Here is a 19,213-nt window from a genome sequence, read left to right as displayed (position 1 = left end):
GGATTTTGTTATTATTTTTCTACCTCAATAACAATTTTTTTTTGATAATTTAATTGGGATGGCACTGAATAAGTAGATTACTTTAGGTAGAATTATCATTTTTATTATATTGACAAGGCCCACCCATGAACAACTGATATTTCTCTAATTATTTTAATCTGATTTTATTGGAATAAAAATGTTTTGTAACTATGTTCATATAGTCCCTGGGTTGGTCCTGGCAGGTATACTCTCAGGTATTTTATATTGTCTATGGTTATTTTAAATGAAATATCTCTTACTATCCCTTCTTGTGGGCTTTATACAAGACATAAAAATAATGATTACTTATGTGAGTTTTATTTTATATCCTGCTACTTTGCTAATATTATTGTTTCAGTCAATTTATTAGTTGAATCTTTATGATTTTCCAAGGATATCATCATCTCATCTACAGAGATAGTTTTATTATCTCATTGCCCATTCTGATTCCTTCAGTTTCTTTTTTTCTCTTATTGCTATTGCTAGCATTTCTAGTACAATATTAAAGATAATGGGCATCCTTGTTTCATTTCTAATCTTATTGGGAAGGCTTAATACAGATAATGCTTGTCAATGGTTTTAGACAATTGTATCTTATAAATTTAAGGAAAAATCCATTTATACCTATGCTTTCAAGTGTTTTTATATGTTTAGGTAATTTATTACATGCTCATGCATGTGGGTTTTTCCTCCTCTGAAAAATGAGACGAGATAATCTCCTCCAGTACTAAAATTTTACAATGCTACATGATTCTAGCAGGAGCACATATGTACCCCAACACAGGAAAAAATAGAATGGCTCTGGGTTTTAGGATGGTTAGAAGAATGGAGACTATCTTCTGTACCAGGCAAGCTGTATGAGTAAACTACAGGAGTTGGTCAAAGTTAGAATGGAAAGGAGCTGTCCTTTCCCCCCATTTCTGTAGGTAGAAGGTTACCTAAAAATGCTGCTTGCTATGCAGTGTGACCCAGAGCAGAGCAAGCATGCTGGGAAAGCCAGTGCTGCCATAGAGGTGCTTGGCAGAGCAGCACAAACGGTACTCATCTCTCAGTTCTTTTTGAGTAGGTAAAAAGATTGATTTTACAGAATTAAGAGGATAAGACTTTGGCAGCTTTCAGCAATATGAAGTGGGGGCCATTGAAGCAATGGTGGTGTTTTTGTAGGATCTTTGGGTAAAATGAAGTAGATCAGCAATTTTTCACCTAAAGTCTTGGTGAGCACAGACAGAAAGGACTTGCTATGTATAATGAACAAAGGGAACCAATTGGAAAAACAAAGGGCTTTGGTATTTTCAGCTGCTCTCTGGCTCACCCTACTCTTTTCCCTCTCTATTCTGTTTCCCCTCCCCCAATCCAGAGAGAAGTTTTAAATGACAAATCATGAGGAATTCTTAACAATAAGCACAAATCTCTGTATGTGATAGTATACTACCCAAGCATTTAGAGACAAGAAGAGCCCTGGGGACAGACTGCTTGCTCTCTGTTGTGTAATTCTATCATCAGATGTCAGCTATCACCTCATTCAGTGGAATTCTATCTTTCATTTCATAACTTAATTTCCCCCTTTTTGAGATTGCTATTTACTCTCTTTTGAAAGAAGGCACTGAAGTCAAAGTCAGCTCAAGAAAATTAACAACTTCTATAAGGACCACAGGAACATATAAAGACATGACAAAACCAAATCACAATATTTATCTAGGCCAAAAAAGAAAAAAAAAGGAATTAGGTCACTCTGTTGTTTGGATAACAATACAAGGCATCAAGTATTATTATTATCTCTGTCCAAGGAACAATATTACTGAACCATATACCAGTCATGAATTTTGTCCTAACAAGTCTCAGTGATACCTGTGAGGTTGAATTTGCCTTCTTGAATTGGGCTCCAGTTCATTTTAGCTTGTTGGTCAGTCACCTAGTTTTTATTAAGTGCCAACTATGTGCAAAGCGGGGTAGCTAGGTTGCTCAGTAGATAGAGCACTGGTCTTGGAATCAGGAAGACTCATCTTCCTGAGTTCAAATCTGGCCTCAGACATTTATTAGTTGTGTGACCTTGGGGAAGTCACTTAACCCTGTTTGCCTCAGTTTCCTCATCTGTAAAATGAGCTGGAGAAGGAAATGGCAAACCGCTCCAATATCTCTGCCAAAAAAAACCCCCTAAATGGGTTCATGAAGAGTAGGATATGACTGAAACAAATGAATAACAATAAACAACAACATGCACTCTGCATTTCAGTAATAGGGCCATTTGAAGTTCCTCAGACACTATACATTATCTCCAGGTTCCGTGCACTGGCTGTCCCCCGTGTTTGGAATATTCTACCCCATTCACCTTCTTCTCTTAGTCTCCATGATTCCATGAATGGGAGGAGAGAGAGAGGAGAGGAAGAAGGGGTGAGGAAAGATATTTGTTACTCTTCGTTCTAGGATGAGGGAGACCTGGTAAGATTTGTATGCTTAGAGGAATCAGAGGGGTTGTGATTGGTGGAGCCAGGAGATGGGAGTGAATGAGCTTGGGTTAGCTTTTGTGAGGAAGAGGGCCATCTCAAAACTTGAAGGCAGCTAGATGGCACAGAGATGGCTAGAAAGGGGGATGCAGAGTTAGAGCTGAGTTCAAATCTTGCCTCAGACATTTACTAACTGTGTGACCTTGGCCAAATCACCCTTTTCCTTGGTTTTGCATCTCTAAAATGGGAATAATTATAGTACCTACCTCACAGGGCTGTTGTAAGACTCAAATGAAATAACACATGTAGATAATTTTGAAACCTCAAGGCACTAAATAAATGCTAGCAATTATCATTATTATTAATTATTGTTTAAGGAAGAGAGTATTGGTGAGGACACTGAGAAGCTTAGGACAAATCCTAAAAAAAATAATGTTTTTTTTAACCCTTTCCCAGAGTGGTCTCGACAGTGTAGTTGTTTGCCCATCTTTGCAGTAATCCATATGGTTATGTTCTAGAGTCCAGGGTTGGGGAACCTGTGGCCTCAAGGCTACACGTGGCCCTCTGGGTCCTCAAGTGCAGCCCTTTGACTGAATCCAAATGTTCCAGAACAGATCCCCTTAATAAAAGGATTAGTTCTGTAAAACTTGGACTCAGTGAAAAGGCTGCACCCAAGGAACTAGAAGGCCACATGTGGCCTCAAGGCTGCAGGTTCCCCACGCTTGTCCTACACCAGTCAAGGAATGTGACATGAAGATAAAGCAAAAAGGACAATATTTGGTAGTGTTCAGCACCTAATACAGTGCCTTTCATATAGCAGAAGACCCAAAATATTCCACTGAAGAAAGGGGGGAGAATAATTGGGTCAGACTATAGCAATTAGGAACCAACTTATCTCCTTGGCTGGTCCCTCAATATTTTGTTGGATATCTAAAGCTTCCAGAAGAAGAGCTCCCACTAACTGAGGTCCATTCAATACAACATCTCTTGTAATCCACACTCCTCAGTGGGGAATTCCTTTTAGAAGGGACATTCACAAGCCTACAGAGAGCATATGACTTGCAAGATCAGGATAGCCTCTGACCCTTGGACCACCCGGCACCCTGAAACTGCCTTTGTTTGCAGCAATATGACATTAACCCTTCTGGGGTACACAAGTCCCTTCAATCCCATCCAAATGACGAGCTACAGATGTGTCTGGAGTCTCCAACGTATGGGAGACCTCAGGCACACACGCCTGACAGAAGTGTGCTCTGTCCCATGGCAGAGGGCCGGCCAGAGGCAACAGCAGCCTCCGTTGTACAAATTCATAAAATGCTCCTCAAAGACAAGAGGCTGGGGGCGGCTCAACGGGGCCTGACAAGGGGAAGCTGCCCCAGCAGCAGCAGGCTGGGCTGTGAGGACCGAGTGTCCTCCTGCTTGGAGATAGAGTCAGCCTTTGTGTGTGCCAGACACCAGATGGGAAGCAATTAGAGATGTGTCAAACAGGTCATCTGGCAGGCACTCTATGGACCTGCTGCTACTACTACAGAATTTTCGGCGGGAAGAAGAGAGCTTTTTCTCCTAAAAAAAAATAATGTTTTTTTTAACCCTTTCCCAGGGACAAGACCTCTGGAGAAATGTCTTTTTGACTTTTGGTGGCCTCAGGGGAGGAGGGGCTGCTGCAGTGTGGCTCATTCTTCCTGGGATGAAAGCCCAGCTCTCAGGCTGACTGATCTATGCTTACAAATGAGGGGGAGTTTCCATATGCCTTTTAGAAAGTAAGGGCTAGATAGATGTTTGCACACCATTGAAATCACACAGGGCTCCAACAGAGCTATTATTATTATTATTTTAACTCAAAGGGTGCTAAGTGCTTGTTTGAATGTAGTGCCAAAGCCCATCTCTGCCCAGAGAAACATTGTGGGAGGAGGGAGGGGAGAGGGGGGGAGGGAGAGAGAGAGAGAGAAAGAGAGAGAGAGAGAAAGAGAGAGAGAGAGAGAGAGAGAGAGGGGAGAGAGAGAGACAGAGAGAAAACAAACACACACAGAAAGGTGGGAAGTGGTAGGGAAGAGTATGGTAAAAGAAAGGGAGCAGACCACCCACTCACCTGCCAAAAAGGGATATTAGTGCCCAGATTCTCTTTTGGCTACTTCTGCCCTATCACTGAGGTAGAGAGACAGTCCTGGGGTCCCCTGAAGTGGGTGTCTCTGCAGGTACAAAGTGTCATGTGGGCAGGGCCGCTTTATTGTTGTTGTTGAGTCGTGCCCGACTCTTTGTGACCCCACTTGGGGTTTTCTTGGCAAAGATACTGGAGTGGTTTGCCAGTTCCTTCTCCAGCTCATTTTACAGATGAGGAAACTGAGGAAAATGGGGTTAAGTGACTTGCCCAGGGTCACATAGCCAGTACATGTCTAAGGCCTTACCTGAACTCACTTCCTGACTCCAGGCTCAGTACTCTATCCACTAAGCCACCTAGCTTCCCCAACTGCTGCTTGTCTCTGATCAAATATTCCACAGCCTCATACCAACTTGGCCAACCAGCTCCTGCCTCAGGCCATGTCTGCAAAACTTGTTGTCGTGGAGAAAATTGGGGAAAGTGATGTAGTACCAGGAGGACAAATCTTGTTTTTTAGGCCTTAAGTCAGAAGAAGCTTTGTGGGATTCTCAGGTCCAGAACTCTGTTGTAATGGGCAGAAAGAGAAGAAACTGCCCTGAAGAAAGGGGTCTGTTCCCTACCAGATAACAGAGAGAGGGGGTGTCTATAATCATAGCATATTAGACTTTAAGGGCTTTAGAAAGCTAGTTCAATCACGACTTTGTACATATGAGTAGGAAGTGGTCCATGTGGTATGATCTGAGGAAGAGCTCACCAAAAGCCCCTACTGGTGCCTGAATATCTGCTCCATCCACCTGGTGTGGTTCCTGAAATTTTTCCATGAGTATAATCAAGTCTTTGGGTTAAGGCAGGGATTGGCAACCACCTTCCAAGCTACATTTGGCTCAGAGTAACCAAATGATTCCAATATCTCCCCAAAACCCAAACAAACCGTAGAACTTTAGATCTGGAAGGAACTTTGGAAGTCATTTAGTGCAACCTCATTTTAGTGATGAGAGAAATTAAAAGATTTTGGGCACATAGTTAATAAGCATCAGAGCTGGTTCTGAAACCTAGGTATCTTGACTTTGGAGCCAGCCCCACATTCTTTCCACAATAACAGGCCATCTCTGCACTTGTGTGTTGATTCTTCTTATCAACAAATAAAGTTGTCTGGGGCAGTTATGGCATGGCGGATAAAGCACCTGGCCTGGAGTCAGCAAGACTCATCTTCCTGAGTTCAAATCCAGCCTCAGACACTTACTAACTGTGTGACCCTAGGCAAATCCCTTAACCCTGTTTGCCTCAGTTTTTTCATCTATAAAATGAACTGGAGAAAGTAAAATGTAAACCATTCTAGCATCTTTGCCAAGAAAAACCCAAATGGAACCTCTGAACTGAGGTATGGTAGTCAGAAAGCTCCTTTTACAATGCAAATACTATATGTTGTCTGTGAAGAGAGATTGCTGTGGTTCAGTGAAGAGAGTCCTGGACTCCATCCTGACACTTAACTAGCTGTGTGCTTATGGGTGAGTCATGTTACCTCTGAGCCTCAGTTTCCCTGTCTGTAAAACAGTGATAAAAACCTGTAGTAGGTGCCTCACACTGAGGGTTGTTGGGAAGATCAATGAAATAATGTATGAAAAGCACTTTAGAAGCCTTAAGGAGAGATATGTTAAGTCTAAGTTATTCTGATGATGGAAAATCTCTTTTAGGATGCAATGTCTTTGAGAACACAGATTGTTCCATTTATTGTGTATGCGTTCCCAGATCCTAGCACTGTGCCTGGCACATAGGAGCAGCTTAACAAATGCTTGTGGATTGACTGACGGACACACGAACACCTCCCCCTCCCTCTCTGCTCCCACAACTCCTTATGGCCCTAGCAGAGTCATTCTCTCAGAGAATGAGACACAGTGTAAGTTTAGGTGAGGAAAAGAAGTTGGAAAAGATCTAGAGCTTTCTAATGAGGGATAGCCAAGGGGCAGTAGACTAACACTGGGGGCTTGGTGGAGTGAGAGGTGTTGAAGGGGAGAGGTGCCAAAAAGGAGATGATTTGTCCTATCTCCCTTCTACCTAACTTCCCACTGCAGAGGTGGGGGTGGGTGAGGGTGGGAGTGGGAGTGCGGGTATGAAATCTGAGTCAGATAACCAGGATCCCAGCTGGACTTTCCACGTGTGACACTAGCTGCTTGTGTTCCCATCCTGCTTGCCCTACTTCAGACAAGCAACTGGAAATCTTATAAAATCAGACCCGTATGATTGTTGATGTGGCTTGGTTTAAAATCAGAGACTTGTAACTTTAAAAAGCAAAGTTGCTGCAGACCTCTGAGGAGGTGCCCTGTGGGCAGTTACTAGGTATGTGTCTAATAATTCTTCAACTTGGTATTCATAGCATCTTCCCAGAACGACCCCCAGTCCTGCCCACACCTTCCCAAATTATTTTTCTAAGGAGGCATCTGCCTTCAGAATCAGCATTGCTTCTGCCTTTCTTTTCAACTTTCCTTTGAAACCTCAATTAATTTCCCCTGACACATTGTTCCATCTATTGGGGAAAAGTCTACCTTCTTCTCAATCCCCAATCCTCATATCCTGAGCTATTAAGAAAAAATGGCTAAAGCATACCCAAGAAGGGGAGGCATTCTGTAGTGGAAAGAGCACAGAATGGAGTTAGGAAACCTTGATTCTAGTGCCAAGTATACGGTTTCTTAGCTTCCTAGGTGCTAGTTAAGCTTAACCTCTCTGACCTTCAGTGTCCTCATCTGTAAAACTGGGGAAATAATATACTATTTACCCCATGAGGCAGTTGCAAGGCTCAACAAATACATAAAATCTGAAATAAAAATAAAAAAGAAAGAAATGAAAGTTAAAAATAATAATGATATAAAATGCTATATAAATGTCATCTATCTTGAGGGCTGTGATTCCTGTCTCCCTCCTATAAATCAGGAACAAAGCAAGGTTAGACCCAGCAAACCAGGCCATAATTATTTTGACAGAATCCCTCTCTTCCTATTGGATGGTCAGAGTAGAAAAATTTACTGTGGCCAGTCTTTTGGGAATGGGATATATTATTGTTCTCCATTTTACTATTATTCCTGGACTTTCTTATTTTTTTTTGTTTATTTTTGTTTCTCTTTTTTTTCTGAATTGAAATGGGGTATCGAACTAGACCCGTGATTTCATCAGGATAGGGAACTCCCTCTACCTAGAGGAACCTGTTCGGAAATGTATTGTCTTAGAGTTGGCTTAGAGCACTGAGTTTTCCAGGTTCACACAGCCCATATGTGTGGGGAGAACCTGCAGAGTCTTCCTCACCCTCGAGGCTAGCTTGTCCTGCTGCTTCTTGAATTGAGAAGATTTGCATGTAAAAAAAGTTGAACTCCCTAGTCATTGTAAGCCCCAGTGGGGACTCTGCTCTGGCCAAGCTATACTCTGGATTTTATGGGAGGAAGTGGAACAGCTACTAATGACAATAAGATCCTAGGATTTTTCTCTTGTCCTTTTTGTGTAAGTGTATCTTGACATTTATGTGGCAGCTAGGTGGTTCAGTGGATAGAGTACTGGGCCTGGAATCAGGAAGACTCATCTTTCTGAGTTCAAATCTCGCCTCAGAAACTTACTAGCTATGTCACCCTGGGCAAGTCACTTATACTTGTTTGCCTCAGTATCCCTGTCCATAAAAATAAGATGAAGGGGAAATGGCAAACCACTCAATATCTCTGCCAAGAAAACCCCAAAATAGAGTCATGAAGATTTGGACACAACTGAAAAATGACTGAACAATCTTGACATTTAATAGTGGTGGAAGTTAGGGAGAAAGAAAAGGAAACTTTTCCATCCTCAATCTAGGGCAGCTCCTTTTATTTTTATTTTTTTAATATTTTATTTTATCCCCAATTATATGTAAAAACAATTTTTAATATTTGTTTTTTACAATTTTGCATTCCAAATTCTAACTCTTTCTCCCCTCCTTCCCCTGAGAAAGCAAGCAATTTGATTAGCCATGTTATAAAAGAAAACATGGACCAGGATGGGATCTGAGACTGAGAAAAATGAATTGCAGGGAGAATCATAGAAACAATCTCCATATCCATGTTATGCTCAAGATGTTCCCTAATATAGCAACTGCGTTTGAACAAATTCACATTTTTAAAGTAAGTCTTCTAGTGGAGTTGACTATGTTAAGGAGGTGTTCCTTTAATTATGGGGAGTTTGGGTCAGTAAAAGCAACTTCCTGAAAGCAATCCAGGTCACTCACTTCTTTCTGTTCACCTCATTGTTTATCTGTACAGTCCGTCCCACATAAACGTACCATCGCACAAGTTCCACAGGGTATCCATCCAAATGCATATTGTTATCTAGACAATAGACATTCTTTACCCACTTGATATTATTGATGTGGAACCTCTTTTGAGTGGTTATATATCTCTTCCAGAAGTCTCTGCAATATTCTAGAGCTTGATGCAGTTAATACAATGTCCTCCACGACCTCACCATACCTAGAAAACCCCTCTTCTACCTGGACTCTGTGCTGGATCTCTTCCTATCACAGTGTTGAATTTCCCTTTGGCAAGTATACATCTGTTTATTTCTTCAGTTTAATCTTTCATGGAATCGTAAATGATTTTGGTGTATGCATGAGAGATATCTTCTTGTAAATGAACCTGTAAGGTAACCTTTTATTCTACTGAATCAAATGCTTTTTCATAATCAACAAATAATAAGCACAATGGGTTCTTATATTCTCTACATCTTTCACTTAATTGTGAAATGTTAAAGATATGGTCCATTGTTGAATATTGCTCATGAAAATCTTATCTCCTTACACTTGCACTAAGAATGCCATAGATTTGTGTACGGTTATTTCTCATAAAGATTCTGTATAGATGGGAGAGAAGGGCTATGGTTTGGTAGTTATGGGAGGTTTTTTTGATGACTTTTTTCAGTATTAATAACGTTCCAGATGTTTTCTATCTTTGGTATCTTCTGCCTCTCTATTCACCTTGTATATTGGTACCATGATACCCTCTTAGTTCTACTGTCTCCAGCACAGATTTCTTCTTTATGTAATTATTCTAGTCTTTGTTTACCTTAGTGCCAGTTCTACAGCTTTACAAGCACATCTGAGACTGTAATGTCAGGGTCCAAGTGTGGTAGTTCTACCATCCTTCGTGGAGAAATCAGTTTGGGGAAATCACTTTTGCAAATCTTTTCTATTTTTCTTTTGTTTCTGATTCTCCTTCCACTTCCATCCTTGAATGCCATAAGGAGGATATTGCTTGACTGAATATATCACCATGCTTTCTTTAGATTGCTTCAACCCTTTTTTTAGTTTCTTTCTTCATTTTTGCTTGTAAGATTTTAGAAATAAATTTATATTCTAATCTGATTTTGCCTTTCACAGCCATCTCTCTCGCTTTGACAAGTTAAGTCAGATATTTTCTCACTAAGGTGCTTTTCTGGGCTCTTTTGACTTTTTTGTTGTGGCAATCAGATTACATTGGTTCAACTTTTGGAAGGAATTATAGTCAGTGTTTATGTCCTTTCTATTCTCTTTTCAACAATATGCCAGGTTTTCTCATCTTTATTCTTTCTTGCTTTTTCCTTTCCTTCCCCTCTTTTCTTTTTTCTACCAGTCCTACTACCAATCTAGCACTATCCATCTCTCTGGGGATAGAATCCAGGCGAGTCTGTTTCCCAAAGCAGTATATGACTAGAAACAAACAGAGGTGAAGAGACATTGCTGTGAAAGAGGGTCGCTTATCTCAGTGCGATCTCCTTTCTGACTCATGATAAACATGCCTAATGATAATCATCTTAATCAGCTTCCAGAATGAATCATCTCTGATAACATTAGTGGCTTCATTACCAATCAGCGAACTCCTGTGGGAGTCCCTGGTGGGGAATGTCTCTTGCCTCTTTCATCATTTTGAAGCTACCATTTTTACTTGGGATGGTATGGATCATTTCCTTTTTAGGCAAAGTTCACTTGAGGCAGAGGCTTTCAGAACTAGGATCCAAAACTTTTAAATTTTCCTTCTGAGTTTTTTTTTTTTTGAGTAAGAGTAAGGCTAGGGAATAGGAAAATGGATATAGGAGAAGACAATAAATGAGTTCAGGTGGGGCAAATAGAGAGTGTTAATGACAATCTTGTACCTTTTTTTCCCTCCAATTATATCCACTGCACAATTCTGTCTTGTGATAATTCAAATGAATAGTTTTACACATATATAATAAGTCCCATCAATATGTCTTCAGCATGCCTCCAGCTCTGGAGGGTAACCTCTTTCTCCTCTTTTTAGTGTCTCTATTTGTGTTGTCTTCCCCCATTAGACTCTAAGCTCCTGGAGGACAGAAAAGTGTCTCTCTAGCCCTGTTGCCGCCAGCCGCTGTGCCAAGATGGCCAAATGCCAAGGAGAGTGAAAAGAAAACATGGGCCAGGTGGAAGTGTAAAGAACAGCTCCCTTTATTAAACTGAGGGACAGGGCTTATATACCCTTTTAGGCAAACAGAATCAACAAATCTACGCGCAAGGCATTTGCATAACACATGACTTCCTCGTGCTTTTGTTCCCCTTTTTGCCGTAAACAATATTGTGTTAATAGCCCACAGGTAGTGTTCAGCATATGTGTGCCACAGGGGTATTGGAGAGAGCACGTGTATGGGGGGGGGGGGGGGTGGAGAGCCCACTTGCCAAGTTATCAGCCCAAGCGCAAGAACAGGCCTCTGACCTGTAGCTTATCCCAGAATGGACTTTCTCAGAGCTTGCCCTCTACATCTCCCCCCTATTATTTTAAAATGGAGCTTAAGCTAATAATGAGTCAAATGATGACTTGTAGAAAACAGGGTCCTGTGAGACACAATAGTGTTAGGAAGGCAAACAAGGGAAGAAAGTGGCAACAATGTTGCTCAACGGGTTGACCTGTTTTAGGAGTTGCAATAACTCTTTGGCGATGCCTTCAGGATCGATTCCTGGGGCTTGGCACTTACATCTCGTGTCACATTATGATTCTGCCATAAATTTGTAGATTCAAAGAAATAGGGAATATGGGAGACAAGCTTCTACATAGTAATCCCCTTTCAAGTAAATATGGGAAGGATTGATTGACTCATTGACAAAACAAAGGGGGCAGTCCCCTTTGTGAATATAGATACAGAAAGTCAAAAAGCAATTGTCTCTAAGATTCAAAAAGTCCTTTCTTATACAGCTGTCTGGCAAGGAACATCGTCAGTGAAATCCTTTGGTCCTTAGCATCTGCTCCAGCCATCTTCGGCACTGTAACTCAGCATCATCTTCTTCTCTTCCTGTAGGAACCAGCTTTCTGTCCATTCTCCTACAAGAGTGATCTTAGCACAATTCAGATTACCACCTCCAATCTCCATAACCCTGATAAATTCACATCAGCATCCTTTATTAATTTCCTCATCAGGAGGATGAGATATCACTTAAAGAATTAATAATAGGCTTCAGTACATAAATCAATGCATATAGAATCTTAACTTTTTAGTCATGTCATGTTTCTTTGATGGCATCCACAAAATAAACCACAAACCATTTTTCTTTTTAGCATCATTAATTGTAACAAGACTTTAGAATCAAATGAATAACATTCTCACATTGCTTAAGGAATATTTACAAAGCGAGCCCTAAGTGGTTCGTATGCTTCTACCGTTGTTTATAAAGCTTTACTAAGTTGGTAATAACAAAGTTTCTAGTTGCTGCAGAATTCCTAGATGTCACAAAGTTTCCTAGTCAAAAAGGTGTTGTAATAGAATCTCACGGTAACAGTAGGACATCTTAAGGTAAGTCACATGTCTAGTTCTAGATAAAAATATTATTAGATTGCCCAGTAGGGTAACACAAAAGCTCATCAGACCTGTTACTGATTTAATGCAGACCCAAATTCAAACTCAAAGCAAAATTAGTTATGGTCCCAAGTGTCTTTTTCCCTAAACAGCAAATTCCACCAATCACAGCTTAGAGCCAGGTACAATTGCTTTTAGTTGCAATAAGCAATAAAGATTTGCCAGGACTCACATACATATAAGGGATTTAATTAAACATCTTTCCTTCTCAAATTTAAACTTGTCCTGGTGTAAAAGCCAATTAGAATCTTTTCTATCTATTGTACACGAACCTGCAATTTCTCAGCAAGCCAAGTTTGTTGTTTAGAATTCACATAACTCAAACAAGTTCTTTTCCCGGGGCTGATGACCTTGCCCATGCAGATAGTTTCCAGGGGCCTTGGCGATTTGCAAAATAAGAATTACTACGGACTCCAGGAAGGAGTTAATACTGGTGCCCTTTGCCTGCTGCCCTCCATGCAGGATAACTGTTCTGAATGGGCAGAACCAACCTTCTTCTTATCCTTTTTTCCTGCCCACCTCCCCCTTTCTTTAGTTTTTCTAAAAGAATTCTAATGTCCTTGTTATGTCTTTCTATAATGGCCAGTAGCAAATTTTATTTGGGCAGTCTCAATATGTTGGATTAGACAATATATTTGCTATCAGATATGTTAAGTGGTTCAGAAAAGTCCCTTAATGCAGCTATTATAGCATATAGCTCATTTTGCTGTGTAGAGGAAAATTGTGTAGTAATTATTTGAATACTGGGTGTTTAATTATTGAATCAATGGGACCTTGATACATCATTAGAAAAACTTGCCAGTCATGGTCATTAGCTAGTAGTTCTGCCTGTTCTTTAGTATATGGCTGATGAACAGCACGTGGCTTATTCCCTGTCAGCAATGTTACTTTTTATGCTTTTATGAAGGATTTGAGCAACCATTTGAGGGTAAGGAGAAATGCTTCTTGAGGCTTGAAATGGCAAATGAAGCCATTCTATAATGTCATTTTGTTGGTGTAAAGCCCCAAAAAGAATTTTGGGTGTAGGAAAGATAGTAACTTCTAGCAGGTGCTTGGGAGTAATCCTTTATGTTTGACACTTTTGGAGAGCCTCCTCAACTTTCCTCAGTTGTTGTGAGGCTTGTGGGGTCAATTGTGGAGGAGAACTGGGGTGTGGATCTCCCCTTAAGATCTTGAATAGTTCTCCCAACTCTTGGGTACTTATTCGTAGGTGAGGACGAACCCAATTAATATCCCTAAGCAGCTTTTGAAAATCATTGAGTGTCTTAAGCTCGTCTTTGAATAGAGATTTTTGTAGGTGTTACTGATGACTCGGTGTCTTCCCTAAATACGAATATGGAGGAGCAAGTTGTAGTTTGGGGTAATGATGAGTCTGTAGTTTTTTTTTATATTGTGCCTCAGTTTCCTGAAAAATGAGGCTCAAAATCTCTGCCTGTGGATATGAGCACAGTGTGTCATCCAATAATGAATGAGAAACTTTGGGATATTTCTCACCTATAGGTTGTAAAACTTGTGCAACATGTTGACACGTGGTGGGACTATTTTTCATCCCTTGTGGCAGGACTTTCCCTTGGAATCTCTTGTGAGCTTCCTTGAGATTAACAATCTGTGGGATGTAATGGAATAGTACAGAAACAGTCTTGTAAATCCATTAAAAGCCAGTCCCTAGGTATCATGTTAGGTATGGGGAGTCCTGGTTGAAGATTTCCCATAGTTTCCATTCTGTCATTAATTTTTCTCAAATCGGTAAGCATTCTCCCTTTTCCAGATTTTTCTTATAGCAAAAATAGGAGAATTCCAAGGACTGTTGGAGCTTTCAACGTGTCCTGCCTTTAGTTGTTCATTAACAACATCAGTAAGGGCCTGTAGTTTTTCTTATGTTAAAAGCCATTGTTCGACACGTGGGGGTGGGGTAGCTTCGTGTGCCATCCTTCCAGGTTATCTTAGGCATCCTATTCTTAGAATTTATGACAGTGGCCCTTCCTAAAAATCCTGGGGGAGGGGGTGAGATTGTATAGTGACCTTCATATATCCCAAGAGGTTTCTCCCCCATAGATTTATAGGTAGATGGGATAAAAAATATGGTCTGAATTTTCCTTTGTTTCTCTACCTCCCAGCTTAACCATCCTGCACTTTGTTTTGGGATGGTGAGCGTCCCTAGTCCTTGCAGTGACATATCACTTGTTACTAGTGGCCAGGCTTTTGGCCAGAGTCAGTCTGCGATGATTGATTTGTCTGCTCCAGTATCTATCAATCCTTCAAATTCCATACCTTCTATTTTTATTTTCAAAGTTGGTCTTTTTTCTGTAACATCTTGTACCCAGAAAGCCCCTCCTTCCTGTGCTTCCAAATCCTTGTGAGCCCCAAACCTTCTGAAAATGATTCCCTGTGGTTTCATATTTTATCAAAATCAATTGTGCTATTCTCTCCCCCTTTCCTACACATATGGGATGTGGCAAAGTTGTGTATAATAAAATTTGGATTTCTAACCGTCTGAGGGGGAACTAGGAAAAGGGCGGCCCCTATTGTTTGCTGGGGCCAGGGTTGGCCCCGAGGGCGGTTTCCTGAATTCCAATGGCATTCTGATGCTCAGTGGTTCCCCATTCCACACCTAAGGCACGGTGTGGTTGGTCCGAAGGCAGAACTTTTTCTGTATCCCTTTACATGGTGCTGCTCTACATTGCTTTTTCATGTGTCTGGGTTAAAGCATTTTAAAATGGTTTTTGGCTGCTGTTCATTAAGAGCAGCAGCCACTACCTCAGCGTGGTATGCCAGTGTGCCCACTTTTTGGCATCTTTGAATCATCTCAGAGATGGTCATATGAGGTCCCCCACCTAGCAGGGCTCTTACAATCGGCATTACAATTTTCAACGCCAACTTTTGTAACAATATGTTGGCAGCTTCAGCGTCCCCTGCACTCCTTTGGATGGCTTGTGTGAGTCTTAAGAAAATCTGGGAATGTTTGTTGCCCCCTTTCTTTTGTTATTCTATGGGAATTTTAATGATTCTAATTTTTACTCTAGTAAATCTCACTTGTGTTCACTCCTTAAAAACTTTGACTGTGAGAACTTTGAATTTCCCAGCCAAAGTGAGGGGGTCATCCTCCTTGTACTGGGAGACTCAAAGTGTCTTTTTTAGATCTATGCATTTTCTCAATTTGCCTAGTGCTAAATAGCATACCAAATTCTGACTTCATTTCACTTAAATTCAAGGGAAAAATTTCCTGCTTTCTTTCTCATCTCTCTTCATATTCCAAATTGGCCAGATTTGGAAATGGAGGGACAAAGAAAGCATTTTTTTTCTAACTACTTCCCAAAAGTTTTCAAACCTTATTTCTTTCTAATTTTGACCTGATACTTCTCCAACTTGCCTTTTCCGTGAGAAAAACTAAACAAGAAAACGTTTTTTCTCTCTAGAGATAATGGACATTTACAGGGTGTCAGATTACACACTCTCCACAGAAACACAGATACAGAGCACAGAGACAGGAAACGCTGAGAGGATTTTTTTGAATCCTTTACACATTTTTTTTTCCTTTACACAACATTCTTGGTCCTCAGGAATGTGACAGAGGCCAGGTGCCATACTTTATTGGGGTCTTGAAGACCCTGCTTCTTAAGATGACCTGGGCCAAATCCCTGACTGCAGGGGAAATGTGCCTGTCTCTGCTGTCCCTAAAAATTCTTGTAATTTGGGTAGTTATTAGATGACCTCTTACCCTTACTAGCTTCTTCAAACCCTTCATATAGTATTCTTGGTCTCTTTTTCCCCGATTGCCTTTGCCGCATCTCTGCAATCCTCGTATAAATCTGGTGATTACCTTAGAATAGGAAAGTGAAAGTAAAGGAGAGGAAAGATTATCACCCTCCCATCTCCTTAATTCCTGTATAAGCCTGGTGATACTTACAAAAGGAAAGTGAAAGTTTTTAGAACCCGAGAAAAGATTATCGCCCTTTTACCCTAATCGACTGCCTACCTCGACTGGATCGCTCCTTTTGTTTTTTTGCTTCCAGGGTGTCTCTACCTTGAGAGATTCCACTCTTTCTGAGTCTCTGTCCTCCAAACCTGTCTGCTTCAGGTTCATCTGCTTTGAATCTGTGTTTACCTCGGGTCTGTCTGCTTTGGGTTTGTTTGCTCCGAGTGTCTACCTCGGGTCTGCTTTGTCTTCAGGTGTCCTTGCTTCAGGGTCCCTCCTTCGGGGACCAGTTGCCTCCAGCAGCTGTGTCACTGAGATGGCCAGAGATGGCCAAATGCTGCAGAGAGTGAAAAGAAAACACGGGCCAGGCAGAAGAGTAAAGAACGGCTCAACTCGGGGACAGGGTTTATTACCGTTTTAGGCAAGTAGAATCAACAAATCCACGAGGGAGGCATTTGCATAATGCATGACTTCCTCGTGCTTTTGGTCCCCCCCCTTTTTTTTGAGGTAAACAATATTGTGTTAATAGCCCACAGTGGTGTTTAGCATGTGTGTGCCCTGGGAGGTTTTGAAGAGAGCACGTGTAGAGGAGACTTGGAGAGCCTTCATCCTAAACAGCACGTGTATGTCGAGGGGTGGGGCGGGGATGGAGAGCCCATGTGCCGAGTTATCAGCCCAAGGGCAAGAACAGGCCTCTGGCCTGTATCTTATCCCAGAATGGACTTTCTCAGAGCTGGCCCTCTACAGCCTGGCACATAGTAGGGGCTTAACAAAAGTTTATTGACTCTGATTCTGATTGACTTGGGCCTTAGGCAAGACTGTGCTACTAAGAAAGCTTACCTTTTTTGCTTTTTCACCCTACTTTTGATTCAGTTCAAACCAGTAAGGATTAATTGTCTATTATAGGCCATGTAACTGGAGAAATGAAGACATTTTTATATAATACTTTAAAAGAATCTAGGTGGTGTAGTAATTAGCGTGCTGGACCAAGAGTTAGGAAGATCTGAATTCAAATCTAGCCTCAGATACTTATTAGCTATGCGACCATGGACAAGTCACTTACTTTTGCTCAGCCTCGGTTTCCCTATCTGTAAAATGGGGGTAATAATAGCGCCTCTCTTCCAGGGTTGTTGTGAAGATAAAATGAGATATTTATAAAGTGCTTTGCAAACCTTAAGACTCTGAATAGCACTAGCTATAATAATAATAATGATGATGATGATGATGATGGTTATTATTACAAAATGACCTCACAACTCTATGAGATAGGGAATACAAGGATTATTATCCCTATTTTATAAATAAACTGAGCCTTAGAGGAGTCAAGTGACTTGCTTGAATGGTCTCAGAATTTTTGTCTTCTGACTCCAGTTTTGGGCTTCTTTCTTTATATTGCTGGGCTTCCTCCATTTTCCCTGAGATGACAGGGCCTGCATCCCATTTGTTCCTACAGAGACTTTCTTTCTACTAGATTTCAATTGCTCTCACCTGGGTTGATAGGACATAATAAACTGCCTGGGGAAGGTAGGTGGTGCAGTGGATAGAGTGCCAGGTTTGGAGTCAGGAAGACCTGACTTCAAATCCAGCCTCAGACACTTACTAGCTGTGTGACCCTGGGCAAGCTACTTAAGCCTATTTGACTCAGTTTCCTCATCTGTAAAATAAGCTGGAGAAGGAAATGGCAAATCACTCCAATATCTTTGCCAAGAAAACCCCAAATGGGGTCACAAAGAGCTGGACACAGCTAACAACAAAAACAATCTCCCCTAGAGTAATATCTGAGAATAGTTTAAAGTATCACCCAGTTCTGGAGTATTTGCATTTCATTAAGAGATAAGGGATTGAAAAGCCTTTAGAAGCCAAAGGAATGAATGTAGAATGTAGAATGTGGTGGAATTCCAGGCCCTGTCTGGTGAAGGCTTGGGGGAGATAGGATTGTGTGGGGATTTCCCAGAAGCCCTCATGTCATAATGCATGGGTAATCACTCACTCCACTTGTGCATAAAGCAACCTATCTCAGTCTTAATCCTTAATGGAAACCTACAGGAACCTCAGTCAGTTCCAGAAGGGAGAAGATGGGACCTTTCTGGTAAAGATAAGAGACTATCAATGGCAGACTTCATCTCTAAGTACCTAATAATTTTTCCAGGATCCACCCAGCAAGTAGATCTGCCTCCACCCTGGGGTGGGGAGGGCCTCCCAGGTCCTCTGGCAACAGTAAGCATTCAGGGAATAATTATGAAGAACCTAGTATGTGCAAGGCACTAGGCTAGGAAATGGGGAATAAAAAACAAAAAACAAACAGTCCCTACCTATAAGGGTATTACATGGTGGGGTAGGGTAGTGGTGGAGGGAGAAGAGTGAAAAAAAACTATGCAGATAAGGAAATAGAAATTAATCTGAATGGGAAGGATAGACACATAGGGTATAGAAAAGTAGCCTTGGAATAATGATAATGGCCAATATTTATATAGTACCTACCATGTGCCAGATATATGCTAAGAACTTTATAATTATTATCTCATTTAATCCTCATCACAATCCTGGGAGGTAGGTGCCATTATTATCATCTACATTTTACAGCTGGGGAAACTGAGGCAAACAGAGGTTAAGTGACGTGTCCAGGGTCACACAGCTAATAAGTATCTGAAGTCACATTTGAACTCAGGTCTTCCCAACTCCAGGTCCAGTTCTCTATCCCTGGTGCCACCCAGCTGCTTGGAATCAGAATGACCTGGATTTAAGTCCTGTCTCTGATATATACTGGCTGTGTAACTTTGAGCAAACTACTTAACCCCTCTGTGTAGTTTCTAAGATGCAGAGAGGATGCCAGTACCCATTGGCATATGTAATTTCCTCATCAGGGAACTCCCTCTACTAGTGAAA

The 19,213-nt window shown here is 41.2% G+C and overlaps 1 long non-coding RNA gene across 1 annotated transcript; it reads right to left on the bottom strand.

Moving 5' to 3' along the window:
• Positions 1-11,079: 11,079 nt before the first annotated feature.
• LOC118834325 lies at positions 11,080-16,218 on the bottom strand. The gene is made up of 3 exons (XR_005009345.1): positions 16,130-16,218; positions 13,906-14,017; positions 11,080-11,879 (listed from the first exon to the last, which is right to left on the bottom strand). It is a non-coding gene; the product is annotated as an uncharacterized LOC118834325 (long non-coding RNA).
• Between the last annotated feature and the right edge of the window lie 2,995 nt (positions 16,219-19,213).

Source organism: Trichosurus vulpecula, chromosome 1 (assembly GCF_011100635.1).
Source record: "Trichosurus vulpecula isolate mTriVul1 chromosome 1, mTriVul1.pri, whole genome shotgun sequence".
Classification (NCBI taxonomy): domain Eukaryota; kingdom Metazoa; phylum Chordata; class Mammalia; order Diprotodontia; family Phalangeridae; genus Trichosurus; species Trichosurus vulpecula.
This window is presented reverse-complemented; position numbering and strand designations above follow the sequence as displayed.